This window comes from Ictidomys tridecemlineatus, chromosome 9 (genome assembly GCF_052094955.1).
Source record: "Ictidomys tridecemlineatus isolate mIctTri1 chromosome 9, mIctTri1.hap1, whole genome shotgun sequence".
Classification (NCBI taxonomy): Eukaryota; Metazoa; Chordata; class Mammalia; order Rodentia; family Sciuridae; genus Ictidomys; species Ictidomys tridecemlineatus.
The window spans coordinates 115518139-115537438 of record NC_135485.1 but is presented as its reverse complement, the minus strand read 5'-3'; the positions used below and the strand labels follow the sequence as shown (position 1 = coordinate 115537438).

The following is a 19300-nucleotide window of genomic DNA, read 5'->3' as shown; positions in this document are numbered from 1 at the left end:
ATGTATTTAATAAATTGAGTAAATAATAACCTAGCAATTTCACTTCTGGGTAAATACTCAACATAATTAAAAGCAGGGATTCAAACCAGAAAAAAGATTATATTATTTCCCATCTATAAGGAAATTAAGATAGTCAAATTCATAAAAAAGTATCATAGTGGTCACCATAGGCTGAGGTAAGCATAATGAATTAGAAATACTGATTAATAGAAATAGTTGTAGTTTGGTTTGATAAACATATTTTTGAAATAGGTAATTATGACAGTTTCATAATGTTAACACACTTAATGCCCCTTAAAATTTATGTTTTGTGTACTTTACCATAATAAATAGAAAATTATATAAATGCAATTTTAACACAGAAGACATTCTTTTTTTTCCTAGAAACTTCCATGCCTTTTTCGATTTTGTCCTTAACAGAATATCTACACACTCATCACATATGATCCCAACAGAGAGCCCTAGCTTTTGTCATATGTGCCAATCATCAAATTGTCCATGACACACTTTCATGATTCCAGGTATTCCAAAATATATGTGGTTAGTTAGTATTTGGTGGTTAATATTTCCTTAAACATTTCAAAGCCATGCTAATTTAAAGATATGTATGGTACAATTTTATTCATTTCAGGATATGCATAGTATCAGCCATAGTACATATTTGAGACTCAATATTCTTTCCAGTAATTTTTTAATATATAAGGTGATTATAAAATCGGGTTTTATTCCTCAGTTTTAATGAATAGTAGTACTCATTTAACCTGTTATACCAGTTTAACATCAGGATTTTCTTATAGATCTTTCTGACACTAAAACAACTCCCTTTCATAGAATCCTGAGGCCCACCCCAAGCTGAGTGAAGAAAAGAATGGACCCTGAGTGTTTTGGAAGAAATTCCCAAGTTCATATGTTCTTTCATTAAAAGAAGATAGGGCAGGGAGAGCCAGTTCTAGCATCAAACAAAGAAGGATTAACAGGCAATAACATGTTACTCCATCCTTCTTGAAAACTAACTATATCCTTTATCCACCTTTCAACAGAGAAGTGGCTCACCAGGTTTCTTGTGGCAGAGGACCCTAAGCCTCCTCCTAGAATCTCTCTTCTCCCACCACAAATAGTGACCAGGGCACAGTTGGCCTCTGCTATTGTGTACCTGTCATGCTTTGTCTGGATCATAGGACTGTAGTTGTGAAAGCCTGCAGCAGTTTATGTGACAGGCTCTCTGGCGTTAGTGTCCACTCATGATTAGTCTTTTGGCATTCAGTGATAATTTATTTCATGGCCAGGAAGTGGCTACATCGGTCAGCTGGAGGTCCAGGGACCTGGTAGAAATGACCACACTTGTATTGAATAGGTACCATTCCAATCAGAGCTCAGTTTTACAGTGCTTGGTGGAAGATGATGTAGGGCTTGCTTTGAATGGTTGCTTGTTCCTCTGGAATAGCAGCATGTTATTTCTCAAACCACTTCCTTTTAACACCTTTCAATCTGCATCCTGAGGAATCTGGTAGTAATTTGTTTCCTCCTTTCCTCATCATGTCAACAAATATACGGATCTTTGGATTTGCAAACATTGAACTTGCTTTTGTTTCTTTTGTAGCTTTGATGAGTTCAGTTGTCTTATGACCCTTGTCACATTTGTCCTCCTAGGTGAGCTCAACTTCAGGCTTGAGGTAACATTCTTTGTCAACTTGGGAATTCCTGGATTTGGAACCATAGCTGTCCCGCCTAACCTGTCTTAGTACTGGAAGTGCTAGACAGCATGCTGTACACCTAGCAACAGACCCAATCAGCCTCTCAGTCTCTTTTAAAATCCTTATGGGAAAGAAAGGTGTAAAAAAAGAGGGTTTTAGCAGTCTGGCCTGTATTTTTCCACAAGACAGTGGCACAATTTAAGCAGTTGTGATTATTAAGACTTAAATTAAACTGGCACAAAGCCAGGTCTATGATATTCTACTGGGGGAAAAATGTCACAAAGGAAAGCCAGAATAAATAATGAGATAATTTCTATATTGTAATGGTAGGAGCTTAAAATTGCATTTCAAGAGGTCATGGATACAGAGATGGAAGACTCTGTGGATGTATTTGTTTTTTGTCACACTATAAAGAGAGGTATGAAAATTAAGTTCATGTGAAGGTGAATAAGACATGGTCTTTGCATTCGACAAACTCTTTAATATGATTAGAAAACGGTGCATGTGGAGGAACCTAGGCTGACAAAATGTGATAAGAATGTAGATAAAAAAGTAAATTTTGTCATGCACTGTAGAAGATACTCTGCATATAGATATAATTTTGCATTATGCCTTGACTTATGAGGATGGCTGTCAGAATTTCATCAGGATCAAAATAATTTTTACCATTTTCTCAGTTATAAAACTAACTTAGTGACATTACTGCTGAAGTTGTAGCCTATAATCAATTTAATGACAATAATCTAAAATGTAATTATGCTTTTTAAAGAAAAAATCAGATATTTGAATATTAGACCTGAACATTTATTTCACTTTAATATATATTATAGAGAAAGAAGAGGAAGCAGTTCAGTGAATTAAAGGAAGATGGATAAAGTTTCAGTATATATCATTCCAATTGACATTGAAGATGTGTAGGCAAAAGCTTATGCCCCATAACTAGACTTTAACAGAATACGTGAGTAATGGACCTGGAGCTTATTTGGTAGGATATCTTGAGTAGTCCCCTAAGTTATAGCTTCAAAATAAACAGTGGAATAATGATGTATAAACAGTGCTATTCTTATAACAGTTTTAGGAATTTTTCTTGGACAAAATGTGAAAAGGGTCATTTGACTTTGAAATATTAAGTACGTTTCCTCAGCATCAAGAATGCTATAGCGGTTATTACTGAGACATTCTTTATTTCAGTCAAAGCTGCATATTAAATGGTCTGTTACTGGTTGATAGTATGTTATTCCACAACTTAGTTTTTGATTTCTTAATTTATTTGTAAGACATATAATAAAATGTATCTTGCCTGAAAAATGAATTTTAGATGCTAAAGAGCTAAGCTCTTGAGTTGTTGTTTCAATTGTTGGGAGGTGATAAGGTATAATTGAAGGATTCATACTATTCTTTAGTTCATGTTATGTACTCAAGTAGTCTTCAAAATCAGATATATTTTCTCAGAGTCTGTAAATTTTTCCTAGAAAATGACAGCAAATAGCTTAAAATAGGCAGAATTTGAGAGAAATATATATATATATTTAAAAAATGCCTGAGAATTTTCCTGGGTTCAAAATATCCACTCTACGGCTGTATCAAAATAGAAATGTTAGTCATTTATTTGCTTGGTTTTGCTGTATCAAAACAAGTCTCTCAAATTCCATTTTCTTTAAAATAAAAATTTATTTGGTACTTTCACTGGACATTGGCTCCTGATTAGCCATAGCCCTGAACCAGGATAGAGGTCTGCTTTAAACCTTCTTAATACGTCTTCTTAGCTCAAAGATGCAGGCTAAAGAGTAGCAAACTGTTTGAGACAGGGCAGAGAGGCAAGTTAAGCAAGCTAATGGGAGTACATGATCCATTCCTCAAAGTTTCTGTGTATTATGTAACATCCACTCACATTTCACTACCTGGAGAAAATTTATCTACAAGTTTGAGAATAAAAAACATAGGCAGAATTTATCTATGTAAAGAACCATGATTCACATGAAAACTGTAAGAGAGAAGAGAAAATATGATCCAACACAGACATGTTTCTTACTTATACAAAATTATACTATAGTTTAATGCCCCAGAACACAAGAATATCCCAAGAACCTAATAAATGGGTATTTTAAGAAGTATATTTGCACCAGAAAATATCCTTAATTAGTTAATTAGGCAATATTATCTTGTAGTATTTTCAGTTTTCCCTCTTTAATTTATAATCATATTCATATTCTTACCCATATTTATTGGTTGATATTGAGATGTTATAATTTATATTTGGAGTTTCCACAGAATCTCATGTGTGAAATAATGCAAGAAAGTTTAGAAGTGAAATGTTTGGGTTATGAGTCTTAACTTAATCAGTGTGTTAATCCCATCCCAAAGATTAACTGGATGATAACTATAGTCAGCTAGGCTGAGTTGGAGGAAATGGCTCATGGGGGAGCATGTCTTTGGGGTATATAATTTGTCCCTGGTGAATGGAACAATCTCACTTCTTCTTGATGCCATGTCCTGAGCTGTTTTTCTCTGTCATGCTCCTGAGCCTTGATGTTCTTTCTGCTTCAACTTGGGTTCAGAACAAAGGAGTCAGCTATGTATTACCTAAGACCTCTAAAACCATGAGCGCTGAATAAACTTTTCCTCCTCTAAAAGTGTTCTTCTCGCTTTTTTTTTTTTTTTTTTTTTTTGGTCACAGAGCTGGAAAAGCTGACTAAGACAAGACTTTTTAATTCAAAAGAAAAACACAGGGGCTGGAGGTGGCACAATATTAGGGCACTTCTCTGACTTGCATGAGGCCCTGTGCCCATGCTTTGCACTTCCTTACCCCCCAAAATTTACAATTTAAGTATTCACTTGATTTTTGAACATTGATTAGAATATTTTCCAGATAAAGTAATTTTTATGTTTATATTTTATACATCAAAACATTTTAAATCCATCGTGAGATACAGGAATTTATTTTTATAAATTATTTGGGGGCATTTCTATTCAGGTTATAGTTGAATCCTCATCTTATTTCACCCCATAAAATGTTGAGTGTTTTTAAGTCTTAATGACACAAAACTAAATATACTTAGTTTATCATGAGGAAAATTTGAAATGGCAGCTTAATAATGTGTAAAATAATGCTTCAAAATTAAGTAGTAGTGTCATTAATTAAGGTTTCATCTTTCTATTTTTCTTTTAAACTCATTTCTTTTTCATTTTTTTCTACTTTTTCAAATTTGTTTTAATTAGTTACACATGACAGTACAATGATCTTGACATATCATACATTTAAATCAGATGGGGTATAATTTCTCATTTTTCTAAGTGTACAGGTTGCAGAATCACACTGGTCATGCAGTCATGTATACAAATACAGCAATAATAATGTCTATTTTATTCTGCTGCCCTTCCTTTCCCCCCTTCCCTTTCCCTCCCCTCCCATCACTTCTCTCTACCCAATCTAATGTGACACACTTCTTTTTTTTTTTTCTTTTTCCTCACATCGTCATACATGTATTCTGGGTAACGATGAGGGTCTCCTTCTATCTTCCATGCAGTTCCCCTTCTCCTTCCCTTTCCCTCCCACCTCTCTTCCCTATTTTGAGATAATCTTCTTCTCATGCTCTTCCTCCTTACCCCATTTTGAGTCACCCCCCCTTATATCAGAGAAGACATTTGGCATTTGATTTCATCTTTCATTTGTATTCCCTTTTATACCTCTTCTCTGATGCAGACATTCAGTACCAAGAATGCACTTCTTGATTTCCTGACTTCTTGTTTTCAGCCAAAAAGAAACACAAGAAAGTGCAAAAGCATGAGGATATAAAAGATACTTTCTTGTCCTGGTTTTGTGACAACTTGTCAATTGCCTTTTCCTCTGTCAGCAGTCATTGGCTTTAGTATCCAGATCCTTAATATATTGATCTAGCTATACTTACCATGGAGTTAGCTCAACCACCTGGAATTGCCTCTGATACTTTACTTGTTTAATTGAATTAAACTTGTATTTATGACTGAAATGCCATAAGGAAGTCAAACACTTGGGCAGAAAGGACTGTTGGAGTTGAAACACTGGAGTTCATTTATCATGTGTGACCTCCATACCATCCTCCATTACATCCTTAATAGGGCCTATAAGGCACTCCATTCACTAAGACATTGATAAATACATTAGTGAAGGGAACACCAGAGTATTTGAAAATCTCTGTGGTAGTCGTATTCTATGGGCTGGGTCTGACTATGGGGAAATGCTGACATTAAGATGGCTTTTGTAATTTAGCAGAGATGATATTATCTTAGAGCAGTGAGGTTCAAGTGGTACAACTTAATCATTATAGACAAGAAATCACGTTTTCATAATGAACAGCAGGCACACAATACTGTCAGAATGTTTTGATCTATGAGGACTCTTACTAGCGGTTTGTTTCATTTAGTATCCCTAAAATAAAACAGATAGTCAGTCTACTGAAAGATTCATTGATCTTCATAATGGAAACAACTTCAGCTCAGTGGCTGGAAACTCAACTGGAGTTGTCAAAAGGAGAGTGACAATCTCTCACATGTTCCCAAACCTAATCACTTTACTGCTTGGAGCATTTTTATTGATGAGGCAATTGAATCTCCTAAAAGGCTAAGTTCTATCACATGACATAGTATTTTCTCTGAGTCAATGATGAATATGTGGTGCTGTTCCTTCATGATCAAATACAGGAGCCTAGGAAATATGCAATGGAAGGTGAATTGGCAACTTTCATTATTACTCCACATGAGTCCCTCAAAACTTTTATGTTGCCAGTCTTCCATGAAATTGAATTTTTATTCTAATACCTGGCTTCTTTTGAATGTCAAACCATTGTTCCTACAGACAAATATGAGTATGATTTTATCAGTTTTGATGATTACCAAAGGGAATTGGTTTTCTGCTGTACAGTGGTGACAGGGAGAACGTTTTTGGACTCAGGTGATTCAATGGAGTGTGTCTTAGTTTCTTCATGCCCAATAATAATTGTTAAAGACAGCAACAACTGCCAAAAAATAAAATAAAATAAAGGCAAGACTGACTTTTCTAGAGTGAAATTTTACATCACTCAAACTGGTAAACATCCCATCACTGAAGCTATAGCTGGCATTAAAAGGGGCACAGAAAGGATAAAAGATGTGTGGGTAGGAAATAATAAAAACTACACATTCAGAGAAAGTCATAAAATTATAGCATTTACACATTTTATCTTCCTTGTTAAATGTGTGTGTATGAGAAATTGCTTTTCTCCTTATTTCCCCCTTGTTGTTTTCCATAAAGATAATTGTTGAGATTAACTTACCATTGAGTCATTAGGTTAAGGAATACTAAAATTTAACTATAATTCAATCTGAGGAGTAATTAACATCAACCTAAATTTGGTTAACACAAATATTGAAATTTTGTATACCCCTCTTTGGTGAGAGTTGTATTAGTCGGTTTTCTATTGCTAAAACATAATACCTGAAGCTGGGTAGTCTAAAAAGAAGAGGATTTTTTAGCTCATAGTTTTGGAAGCTGAAAGTCCAAGATCAGACAGTTCTATCTGTTCAATAATTATGTGATCTCCTAACTATATTATAACATGATGAAGTCAAAAGGTAGACCAGCATTAATTCTTTCCAAGGGTGGATCTAATTACCTTGCATGAGGCCCCACCCCTAACATGTTCCACCACCTCAACAGATGTACAAAAGGACCAACCCTACAGCACCTGATCCTTTGGAGGATATAGACAAATCATATCCAAACCATAACAAGGGAAAAAACATTTTTAATTGTATGAAATGTTTCTGGTGCTGAATGGAAATTCTTGTATGAATAAAGTTTATATATGAATGATAGGAGTATATTCTGAGGCTAGGGTTTATATCTACATATTTTCTTTGCCTTCAGAATTTGTTAGTTTCTATCACAAGGGGATACAAGCTGAACACTGGAAACCAAGAAGAAGAGGAAGAGACACAATTCTTCTTGTTGTTGTAAGTTTCTGCCATAGTAAGGCACCAACTGCTTTTCACATCAGTAGAAGCATTAAGTAACAGTTTACACTTCCTCCTTATGTTTTCAGATCAGTCTCATGTCATCTTTCTTGGAGTTACTAGCAGCAACCAGGTAGCACATTTTCCTTAGAGTTATGTCTCAGCTCCTTACGGCAGCCAATTTTAAATTGATTACAAAGAACTTATAGTGAACATTAGTCTGTAGATCACACATTGAGTAACACTGACCTAAAGTAATTATGAATATGACCAGCTTTAATACAATTGATTTCTTATACTTAGATATTGCAGAGATGAGTAGTTCATTTCTTCCTCTCTCCTTAATTCTTTTCTTGGATCAAATTTATATTCCAGGGGCTGGGATTGTGGCTCAGAGGTAGAGCACTTGTCTAGCACGTGGGAGGCACTGGGTTCAATCCTCAGCACTACATAAAAAATAAACTTAAGATAAAAAAATTGGATTCCAGCAGATCTCCTCTTCCCCCACACCAGGTGAAATAGATTTAATAACCACATAGGATAGCCAGCCTCTAAAACAGTCCCTAATAATATTATCCAAGGAACGAGGGATGATTCACATCATTGTGTCATTTTCTCCCACATCTTATCAGAATAGGCCTATTCAAATAGTAGAATGTTCTGAAAATTCATCATGGTTTCTTCCTTGTTCTCTTTAGATCACTCACTCTGGGAGAGGCCATTTATCACACTATGAAGGCACTTTGGAGAAGTTCACTTGGCAAGGTCCTGAGGGTTTTAGACAATGATGAGCAAAGAACTGAGATATTCTGCCAAAGGTCTATGCATGAACTATCTTGAAAAAGTGCCCTGCAGTCTAGTCAGCTTTCAGATAACTTCTGCTTCAGTCAATGATGAAGAGATCTTCAGATAATATTAGCCTCCTAAGCTGTTCTTGTATTCCTGTCCTCCAGGAACTTTAGGGGTGCAGCAAATGTTTACCTTTTTAAAAATAGTGCAAACTGTCAAAATAATTGTTTCATAGCAACAAATAAGATAGCATGCATGCTTTCTACCTTTTAAAACTGACTTTTAGGTATCAGAGTATGTTTAGTAAGTTAAATAGTATGACGACAATGAGAATGCAAAGTGATACTCTTTACTCAGATTAATTGCTCTCTACAGTAACTTTTAGGAGGAACTTTTAGAGTGGTAGATCCAAAAAAAAGGAATTTTCTCAAATTCTTAATTCCTCTGATCAGGTTATTACTAAAAGCTGTAATCATGCATTATGTCCAATTCTTTGAAATTCATTACCTTATTTCTGTTTAGTCAAACCATGAAAAGGAGGCTGAATTTTTTGAAAATGAACATATTCGGGAGCAATAATGCCATCAAGGAGCATATGTTTCTCTAGGGCTTGATATTTTCTTTCTATTGGATTTTCATGTTTTTTGGCTGCTTAAGTCAGTAACTTTTCTACATACTTTATTCTTAGCTAGGTACAATGGCATACCACTCTACTCATCTACTGGGGGAGGCTGAGGCAGGAGGATCCTTGAGCTCAGGAGTATGGGAACAACATATCAAGACATCATCTCAAGAAGAAAAACTGAACTAACAAAAAATCTGGTCCTTCATGTTAATATTTTATTATTTATTTAAACTCCAAATGATTCTCTCTCTCCCTCTTCCTCAATTTTAAAATTTTCTTTCAGTTTATGTAAGTCCATATCTAAGAACTGCCTTAATTTCTCTTGCTCTTTTTAAAAAATACAAATTTCTATGTTGTGGACAATCATACTGAATTCCAAACTGAAGTGGTTTGGTTTATAATTCAGAGGTTTCTGCTTTACATGTTTGATTTCTTAGTCTTTTTGAAATATGTTACCATTTTTGGTCATTGAGTGTTTTGGTAAGCTTTTCTGTTGTGGTTACCAAAAGAACTGACAAGAACAATTTTGGAGGAGGAAAAGTTTATTTGGCACTCAGGGTTACAAAGTTCTTAGTCCATAGATAGCCAGCTCTTTTTCTCTGGCCCTAGGTGAAGCAGAACATCAGAAATACTGTAATGGAGAAAAGTATCTCAAGACATGGCACCAGGAAAGAGACAGGGAGAGAGAGCACTCTTCTCTCCATGGACATAATATAAACTCAAAAGCATATCCTCAGTGACCTACCTCTCCAGCCACACCATACCTGTCTACCATTCATCTAATTCATATCAGTGGACTAATCCACTGACTAGGTTAAATCTCTTATAATTCAATCATTTCCCCTCTAAACATTCTTGTATTGTTTCATACACAAGCTTTTGGGGTACACCTCATATCTAAACCATAACACTGGTTACAGCACTTAACTAAATTATACAACAAACAAGAAAGAAAAATGACTCTGTAACCAGAATAATCAGAAAATTTTGATCTTGAATAGAATTACCAAGCATAGATTTTTACTTCTTTGATCTTATTAAAAACACTAAGATTTTCTGTTCCCACTTCCTCTCAAGATCTGTATGTGGAAGTGATAGAACTAATTTCTGGTGCACGAATACGTAGAAGGAGCCAAGACTCATTTATATGAATATCATTTTCTCCTTTTGCCGTGGATGCCATATTTGGAGAAAAATTTTTGTTCAATACAACAAATTAAAATCTTTACACATTTTTTCAACACATATCTAATGCAGTAAATCCTAACATTTCCTACAACATGAACAACATTTGCTTTACATAACAAAAAGCATGCATTAAAGGAATTTTTTTTCAATAGAAGGAGTAAATTATATTCCAAATAACTAGTGGCATTACTGAATTTTAGCATTTTATTTAATACATTTGGATAAATTATGGCAATAAGATCATTAAAAGTGTCCACTAAAATCATGAATTGTTAAAAACAAACATGGAAAAAGTCAACATTTTGCTAAAGGAGTAATTTTTGTGGGATATAGTCAATATTCTAGCTTTCAATAATAAGTCAGTATGAACAAAAAATAATAATCATCTTTTATCTTTCTTTTTCTACTTCCCATACTTTGCCTTTCTTTTTTTCTCCCCAATTTTTTTCTCCTCTTTTTCTCTGTATTTGAGGCTTTTCTCTTAGCCCAAACATTCTAAAATACTAATGTTGAAAAACTGTCTTTCTTATACCTAATGTGCATAGCATATTTATGCATTTTCTTAAAAAATGAGAAAAATCTGAGATTGATATGGAAAAAGTTGTTGACAGAAAGGGCAGGCACTACCTTTAAGTGTAGTCTTGAAAATTATGTTATAGAAAAATAAACAACCATGATAGAAAAGAATGAAATACTGTATTGTAGCTAGACTTACATCTCAAATCCTCAAATGCAAGGAACCCCAGTATACATGAACATATTTTCCACTTAGAGATTGAGGTATGAGAGTCCCATCTTCTCAGTGCTTTAACAAAACTGAATATGAAGACGGCCAGGGAGAGAATTAATAAGCCCATCTTCATTAATTTAGGAAGAAACACTGTTCAAATCAGCAGTCAGTCACATAAAATGAAGTAAAAAATTGAGTTCTACATCCACTTTTTTGTTGTTGATACTGGAAATTGAACCCAGGGACATTAACCTCTTGAGTTACATCACCAGCCTTTATAATTTATTTTGAGACAAGGTCTCACTCAGTTGCCCTGGCTGGAGTTAAACTTTTAATCCTATTGCCTCAGCCTCCTGGGTTTCTGGGATTACTGGTATGCACCACCATGTCTAACTCTACATACATGTTGATAGTCCCCTAATATGCATTGAATGACCAAAAATAGTGATTTAGCTGTTCCTTGTTATTGCTGAATTTGACTTCATAGTCATTTGTTTTTGCATTCCTTATTGAATGATTAACACTGAAGTATGTTGACCAAGTTTTCTAGGTTTCAAACCATAGGTTAGAATCTTCAAAATGATACTCTCCTAGTGCCTTTCAGTTGTTGATTTCTGGATGTCCTAATTATTTTTCTGAAGAGAACTTAGTTACACAATAATCAATAAACTGACACTTTCAATGGGCTTTAGTATTTACACTTGAATTATCTTTCTTTCCAGAGGCTCTTTCATTGAAAAGCAGCTCTTAATAAGTTTGCTTTTCAGAATTCACATATGGGACAACTGAGGGTAAGTTATAGCAGAAATACATTTTGGGGATCATGAGCCATCATTAAGTACTTTGGAGAAATTATTTTGGGAAGGTCAGTCAATATAAACATTTCCCTTGAGAGTTAAATGAACCTGGGCTGAAATTCTAGCTCCAACATTTAATACTTTGTGAAGTGGATCAAATTACTTAATCATTTTCAACTTTAATGTCATCATGTGAAAATTGAGATTAATATCTATTTCTCAGAATTGTTTTGTGGAGTGGTAATAGTAAATGTCAAGTACTGGACATAATAAGTAACATGTAGAAGAAAAGAAGGTGCCTTCATCTAAGTATACTAACTTAAAACAAATTATAAGATAATGTACACATATTTCTTTTTGTAAAATAAAAAGATGATAAAAATAAATATTTTAAAAATGATCAAATAAATAGGTTGACTTAAGGCTCTTTGTTTTGTTTAAGTATCATTGCTCCCTCTAGGGATACTGCTTGGTTATCAATAGACATTTTCAGTTGAAGCAGGAGAATGGCATGTTCAATACCAGCCTGTCTAAGCAATTGAGGACACCCTGTGTCAAAATAAAATTTAAAAAATGATCTTGGAAGATAGCTCAATAATCAAGTGCTATTCTAGTATGTTCTGGGCCCTGGGTTCAATACTGCCCCAAACCAAAACCAAATCATTTACTTGCTTTTAAAAAGTTTTTTTTGATTAATTTTACATGGCTTAATAAACTGATAGAAATTTAAGAAATGTATAAAAGAAATAGTAATTTATATTAAAAATTGAATATTTTGGAAACATTTGATAAATTTAAGTATAAAATGTGAAATTAGGAATAAGTTGTGTTTTTTGTTTTTGTAAATAAAATTGGCATTGATTTTATAGACATAAATATCACCATCTCCCATATAGTAAGGGCATAATTTACAAAAGAAAGAGATCTGGAGTGTGTAGTGACCAGTGCCTTTTGCAAGGGAGAAAGAATTTCTTTATTCATGCATTGCTGAGGCCATGGCTAATACTCCTGTAGCAAGAGAGGATCAACAAAAGAAAGCATGAATATTTTTAGAAGTTTTGTATGACCAGGGATCCTTCTGAAATGAAGATCTGAAGCAAGAGGGAACTGTGCTTTTGTTTAGGTTTGGTGAAGAGTGGGCAGTCACTGAGGAGCATGATTAGGTAAGTGAGTTGTGACCTACTAGTCACAAAATGGGGGAAATCTGGACTTTTTTTTGAATTTTTCTCTTTGTCCCTTTGTTTTCAGAAATAAGGACTATTCTTTAGGTTGGATATCTTTGCAATGAGGGTCTTATGACCCACTGCTGGGGAAGTTTAGCTAAGCTTACGGCCTGCTTCAGCATAGAAGAGAAGGGAAAGGGAAAGAAATTTTCCTGCTTCTATTGCTTGCTTGAAGTCCAGGGTGCCATATTGTGGATTGGTGCATCCTGGACCTATCAATATTTAAGGAGAAATCTTTGATTGCCTCAACTATTTGGAGATAAATTCATATTTATGTTTTAAATTAAGATGAAAATATTTTAAACATTTTTAGAATGTAAAATTATTATATAAAACTTAATTTTTGTTTTATGATTCTTTCCTTTACCTGACCTTTGTTTAAGAAAATATGTTTTGGGGGCTGGGGATGTGGCTCAAGCGGTAATGAGCTCGCCTGGCATGCGTGCGGCCCGGGATTCGATCCTCAGTGCCACATACCAACAAAGATGTTGTGTCCGCCGAGAACTAAAAAATAAATATTAAAAATTCTCTCTCTCTCTCTCTCTCTCTCTCTCTCTCTCTCTCTCTCTCTCTCTCCTCTCTCACTCTCTCTTAAAAAAAAAAAAAAAGAAAATATGTTTTGTTTTTTTTTCTCCAGAGGCATGGGAGGCTGAGGCAGGAGGATTGCATGTTCAAAGCCAGCCTCAGCAAAAGTGGGAGGTGATAAGCAACTCAGTGAGACCCTGTCTCTAAATAAAATACAAAATAGGGCTGGGGATGTTGGTCAGTGGTTGAGTGTCCCTGTGTTCAATCCCCGGAAAACAAACGAACAAAAAAGAAAATATGTTTTTATCAGGCAAGCTTTCCTTAATTCCCCATCTTAAATAAATACAACAAAATAATAAAATGAATCAATAAAAACACATAAGAACTTTTAAATACCTTTTAAAACATGAAATGTATCAACTAAGGCACTTCTGTGGAAAAAAAGAAAGTTTTAAATACTTGTCCATGGGATAACAGAGGAGATGGAAACTATGTTTACAATGATGTGACATCCAGGGCTGAGTTCCCAAGCTGAGAATTCCTTCAAAAGAATGGTCAGATTGCCAGAGGTAAAGCACTCTTTGACATATGCCAAAGATTTAGTATTATGTGCTGGAGAGAGGAGAATAAAAGAGGCAATTGCTCAAATCAAATTTCAACTGCTCCCCTACTTGGCTTGTACATATTTGAAACAGATATCAAATGAATTCTTTCTCTCCTTCACAGCAAGAGTAAGGTTGATACTTTCTGCTCAAATTCAAAATTGGCCCTGTAAAAAGATGTAAAAAATTGTTCAGGCCAGGTACTGTGACTCATGCCTGTAATCCCAGTGGCTCAGGAAGCTGAGTTAGTGAATTCAAAGCCTCAGCAAAAGTGAGGTGGTAATAACTCAGTGAGATCCTGTCTCTAATTAAAAAATACAAAATAAGGCTGGGGTGTGGCTCAGTGGTTGGTTGAGTACTCCTGAGTTCAATTCCTGGTACCTCCCTCAATCCCCCAAAATTGCTCTGGTGGTGTAATTTAGTGAATTTCAAATATTTTCCCTTGATTAAATGCATCTCTTAAAATGTATGTATGTATACCAAAATTCCCCATACTGGAATCCTTTAGATCAAAGTGGAATATTTGCCTACCTATATTTGTCTATGGCTATATAGATTTAACTATCTACATTTATGTGAATCTACTAGCCTCTATTATCTATGATTCTGCTGACTTACTGACTTATGCTTCTCACCTTATGTTGTCTTATATCTTATTTCTACCAACTTGAATTCTAATGTTGTCTTATATCTTATTTCTACCAACTTGAATTCTAAGTCTTACAGTTAAATGATTACTCTGCAATTACCTATGTTCTCTGCTTACTTGTAACTTATTACTAGGGAATTTTAATATCATTTCATCTCATAGTACTTATTTTATCTTACTTATTCTACTTATTAATATCTTATACCTATAATCTATAATTATTGATTAGACTTAGACCATAACAATATTCATGTAACTTTGAGGAAGGCCATTTAGCAAAAATTTCCAACATTTAAAAGGAAAGGATTATTTTCTATAAGTTTGCTTCAAGGATTATACTTAGAAACACTGTGGAATGAAATATGTACCACAAAAACTGTAATTAGATGAAATATTTATCAGTTGAAAGAAGGTTAACAACATAAATTAGTGCAAAGGTGTATAATGCAGGAATTTTCAAAATAAGCATCTCAATATGCTTATTGAATAAAGATTCCCAAGAAAAATTATTGAGATAAAATATACAAAGAAGAGAGTATACATGTGAATTTGTACATAAATATGCTTTTATATATGCATTCCGTAACCATGATTTAGAGCTTAATATCTCATTGGAAGAGTCTACATGCGAATAGAAATTCCTAGATATACAAGAAACCATTCTTAGTGGTTGGACAGAGTAATTAGAATAATTATCTTCATATTTTATTTAGACCATTCTTTATAATATATAGAAATCACATGGATGTAATAGTGGATATGCACCTCCCCTCTCTCCTTAAACTTTCACTACAAGTTAATTCCTTGTGCACCCAGGACTAATCTTTTTATGCTCATTATTCTTGTTTACATCCATAAACATAAGAAACTCAGGACTCCCAGGTTGCCCCTCATTCCTTAGATTCCCTTCCCCAAACAGTTCTAAATCTGTCTCAACTTTTCTAAAGTCTAAAATATTCCAATTGCATCTGTAATTCACAGTCCCTCATGAGCAAAATCTATTTTTTTCTAATTATGCTTTCACTTGTTTCCCAACCTGAAACCTATTTGTCCTGTGAAGACTGCTTTCCCTGTAACTGTCACACAATGGTCCACATCTTCTTTGTTTCTCATTTCAATTTCCAGGCAATTCTCCTTACTGCATGTCTAACACACTTAAATATAGCTCTTGTCACCAAACTACACTATACTACTTTTTTGGGCCATCTTCTTTGGATCACCTATTCTTGTTCTCTTAAGTTTTAGTACCTATGTCACTGCCATTCTTCAGCACTACTTCTTACATATCCATATTCATTGGTAATTTTAATTTCCATGTAAAAAAATCATGAGACTTATAATTTTTTTCACTTCTCGTCCTCCTAAGATCTGTCATCAATCCCACCTTTGTCACTTCAGTCTCTTGCTGTTGAAAATTACAGAAAGCCCAGCATTATTCTTTCACAATTACCTCTTAACTTTTCAGCTCACTCCCAGAATTCTGACAATTTTTAACTCCATTGCTATATATAATTCACTGTTCTTATATCACTTGACTACTTCCACCCACCTCAAATTGTCATGTCTGTAATTACTTGCACTACATTCCTGGATCTTTTATTATAGCCACTGCCTTGCCATCTTTAAACTTCTTTGCTCTTTTTTTACTTACTGTACTCATTTGCTGAAATCTATACCTAAAAAAATCAACTCTCAGACTAATTTGTGTGTATGTACCTAAATATAATTACTAGCTAAATAGTATAATCAACAACATCTACCTATGGTGATATTAACTTCGCAACAACCTACCCTTATCTCTGCTTAACACTCTTCTCTGATCCTCTGGTCCATTCATTAAATCACTTGCTTTGAACATCTCTTTCATAAAACTTTCCAGTATCACTCTATTAATATCTATTTTTTTTGTACTTGGGATTGAACCCAGGGGTGCTTAACCACTGCCTTTTTATTTTTTATTTTGAAGCATGGTTTCACTAAATTGTTCAGGGCCTTGCTTTGTTGCTCAGGCTAGCTTCAAACTTGCAATATTCCTGCCTGGGCCTTCCAGCTCTCTGGGATCACAAGTGTGTGGCACCATGAATGGCTCTAATGATATTTTATTTTCAAGAAAATAAAAGCAATGAAAGAAATTGGTATGCTGCTACCATACATCTCTTAGTACACTATTGTATGTAACTGTTGAAAATGTTTACACCAGTAAAGATAAATAAATGATTCAAATGTATCACAAAGATACAATATTTAGTTTGCCTGGGGTAGTTCCACTTAAATAGGTGGAGGAGAGTGTAAAACTTTCATTCTGTCTGTTTTCAACTGCTTGATAATGAAAATAACAAAATTAGTAACTGTTAGCATTTAGTAAGTTTTCACTTCCTTGGTTCTCCTTCTTTCTTAAATTCATAACTCGGTTTTGTTCCTACAACTCTACCCAAGTATTGATTTCTAGATTGATATATTTGATGATCAAATTTTAGGTTATGTCTTATTGAACTAACTAACACTATTTGAGAAGATTGGTCACTTTTCCTTAAAATTTCTTCTTTACTCTTCACCGGAACACCATTATTATTCTGTTGGTCTTCTATCTTATAGGCCTGTAGTTTTCAATTTTCTTTGATAGATCCAACAGATCCGACAGTTTTCAATATATATATCAGTGTTCACTAAATTAGACTGAGTTTGCATCCCTGTTTAAATGGTGTGGTAGGTTAGAGTACAAAAGTCTCTCCATTTATTCCCCAACCTCAGGCAATGAATCTCAAGTGTGAGACTTAGGTTTTCTATTTTTAAAAGGTGAAGATTATTTTTATTCCCTTTAGTCTGGATTGTCTTTAATCAAATGAGACAGAAGTAATATTTTTGCCACTTCTGAGTCTAGGCCTCAATGTATCATGCACAGCTCCAATTTTTCTTTGAAAATGCTGACTATGATGCGTGCAAGGCTGATTTATCTTGCTGGAGGGAAAGATATAGTCCCATTAAATCTGTTGCCCCAGATGATGGTTAAGTCATTGTCATATATGTAAAAGGGTACCAATTAAAATACCTAGTGCTCAGCCCAACACAGTTGTTGACCACAGGATTATGAACAGACAGAACCAATATCAACTGAGCCTCATCTAGAGTAGCATAACTGCCCCAGTGACTTGTAGATACAAGAGTAATAATGCAGATATAATTTTTAAACCACTGAGTTAGATACTATTTATTATAACTGCTCATATGAGAAGGAAAGGAGAAACATGTCCAAATCCTTGAAAAATACTCTGAGGAGATAGGGGTGGAGAGTAACTGCATGCAATCATTGTTTGTTATTTGTTTGTTTTGTTTTATTTATTAGATAACTAGGTCTTTGTTCTGCTATGTTGTAGTTACTTTTTAAACCAAGAATGTTAAGCAAGGAGTAGAGAGGGGCTTGGGGCCATTGGAAATTCAGACTTAATAATAAGATTTAAAGACTTTGTGAAGTGAACTGAAAATCTCAACCTTTTTTAATAGAGTATTTGTATTCTATGGAGCTCAAAGAATTTTTAATAACAGGGTAATTTAAAAGTTAATTTATAAAGTAGAGGTAACAGAATGTATTAGAATATTGGTTTTATTAAAAATTGATATAAGAAATAGAAAACAATAATAACTCATTTTCATAAGAAATAAAATTTTTATCTCACTCTTCTTAAATTTCCCCTTTTAAAAAATTCTACAGGAGGCCCACTGATTCCTGCGGCCTGCCCTGCAGCTACACAAGGCGTGGCGCCCCAGGGAAGCGATTTTTTCAGCAAGCAGGGAGAGGCTCGGCTGCGATCAGGTGGAATACCACCAGCCAAGCCCACACTGACCCCCGGGCTGAGTACAGGAGTTTAGACGGGGAAGGAAGCGGTACAGTCCCATCCCCCACAGCGGACACTCCGTCAAGGGAATCAGCAGTCAGCATCTTGAACAGCTGAAATACCCACCGCCATTCTCCCACAGATCTCAACAACAAAACAGGTGTGTGGCACTCAGCCCATCCCCCATACATCGGGAACTCGCATAAAATCTCTCCTAGGCTTGCCTGGGGAGGGAGAATCAGAGTGAGCCTGCATAAAGACTAGGGGGGAACTAGAGGCACTTGACCTGCAACCCCCCCTACCCATCTGCAGCCAAAAGGAAACCTGTCTAGCTAGAGCTTGGGGAGGGGCAAGCAGGAAAAATCCAAAGGACAGAGTGCCTGGGATCCCAATTGCCAACTGTGGGACCCCGGAGATCCAGGCCCACTGATTCGTGCGGCCTGCCCTGAGGCTACAGAAGGCTAGCAGGAGAAACCAGGAGGCTAGAGGCAAGGCTCTCGAGACTGGACAGCTGGAAATTGCAGGCCCGCCGGCGACAGTTCACCCACTGCCTGCATAGCTTGGCGGTAGGAGAACACCCGGCCGAAGGTGACCGATCACCCGCCCGCGGCCTGTGATACTGGGCGGCTGGATACCGCCTGCCTGCCGCGACTGGGAGCTGAAATCAAACAGAGA

The 19300-nt window shown here is 35.3% G+C and overlaps 1 pseudogene; it reads right to left on the bottom strand.

Annotated features, from left to right (window-relative positions):
- Nucleotides 1-1033: 1033 nt before the first annotated feature.
- On the bottom strand, nucleotides 1034-18757 carry LOC110597304 (small ribosomal subunit protein uS7m pseudogene; annotated as a pseudogene).
- Nucleotides 18758-19300: the final 543 nt, after the last annotated feature.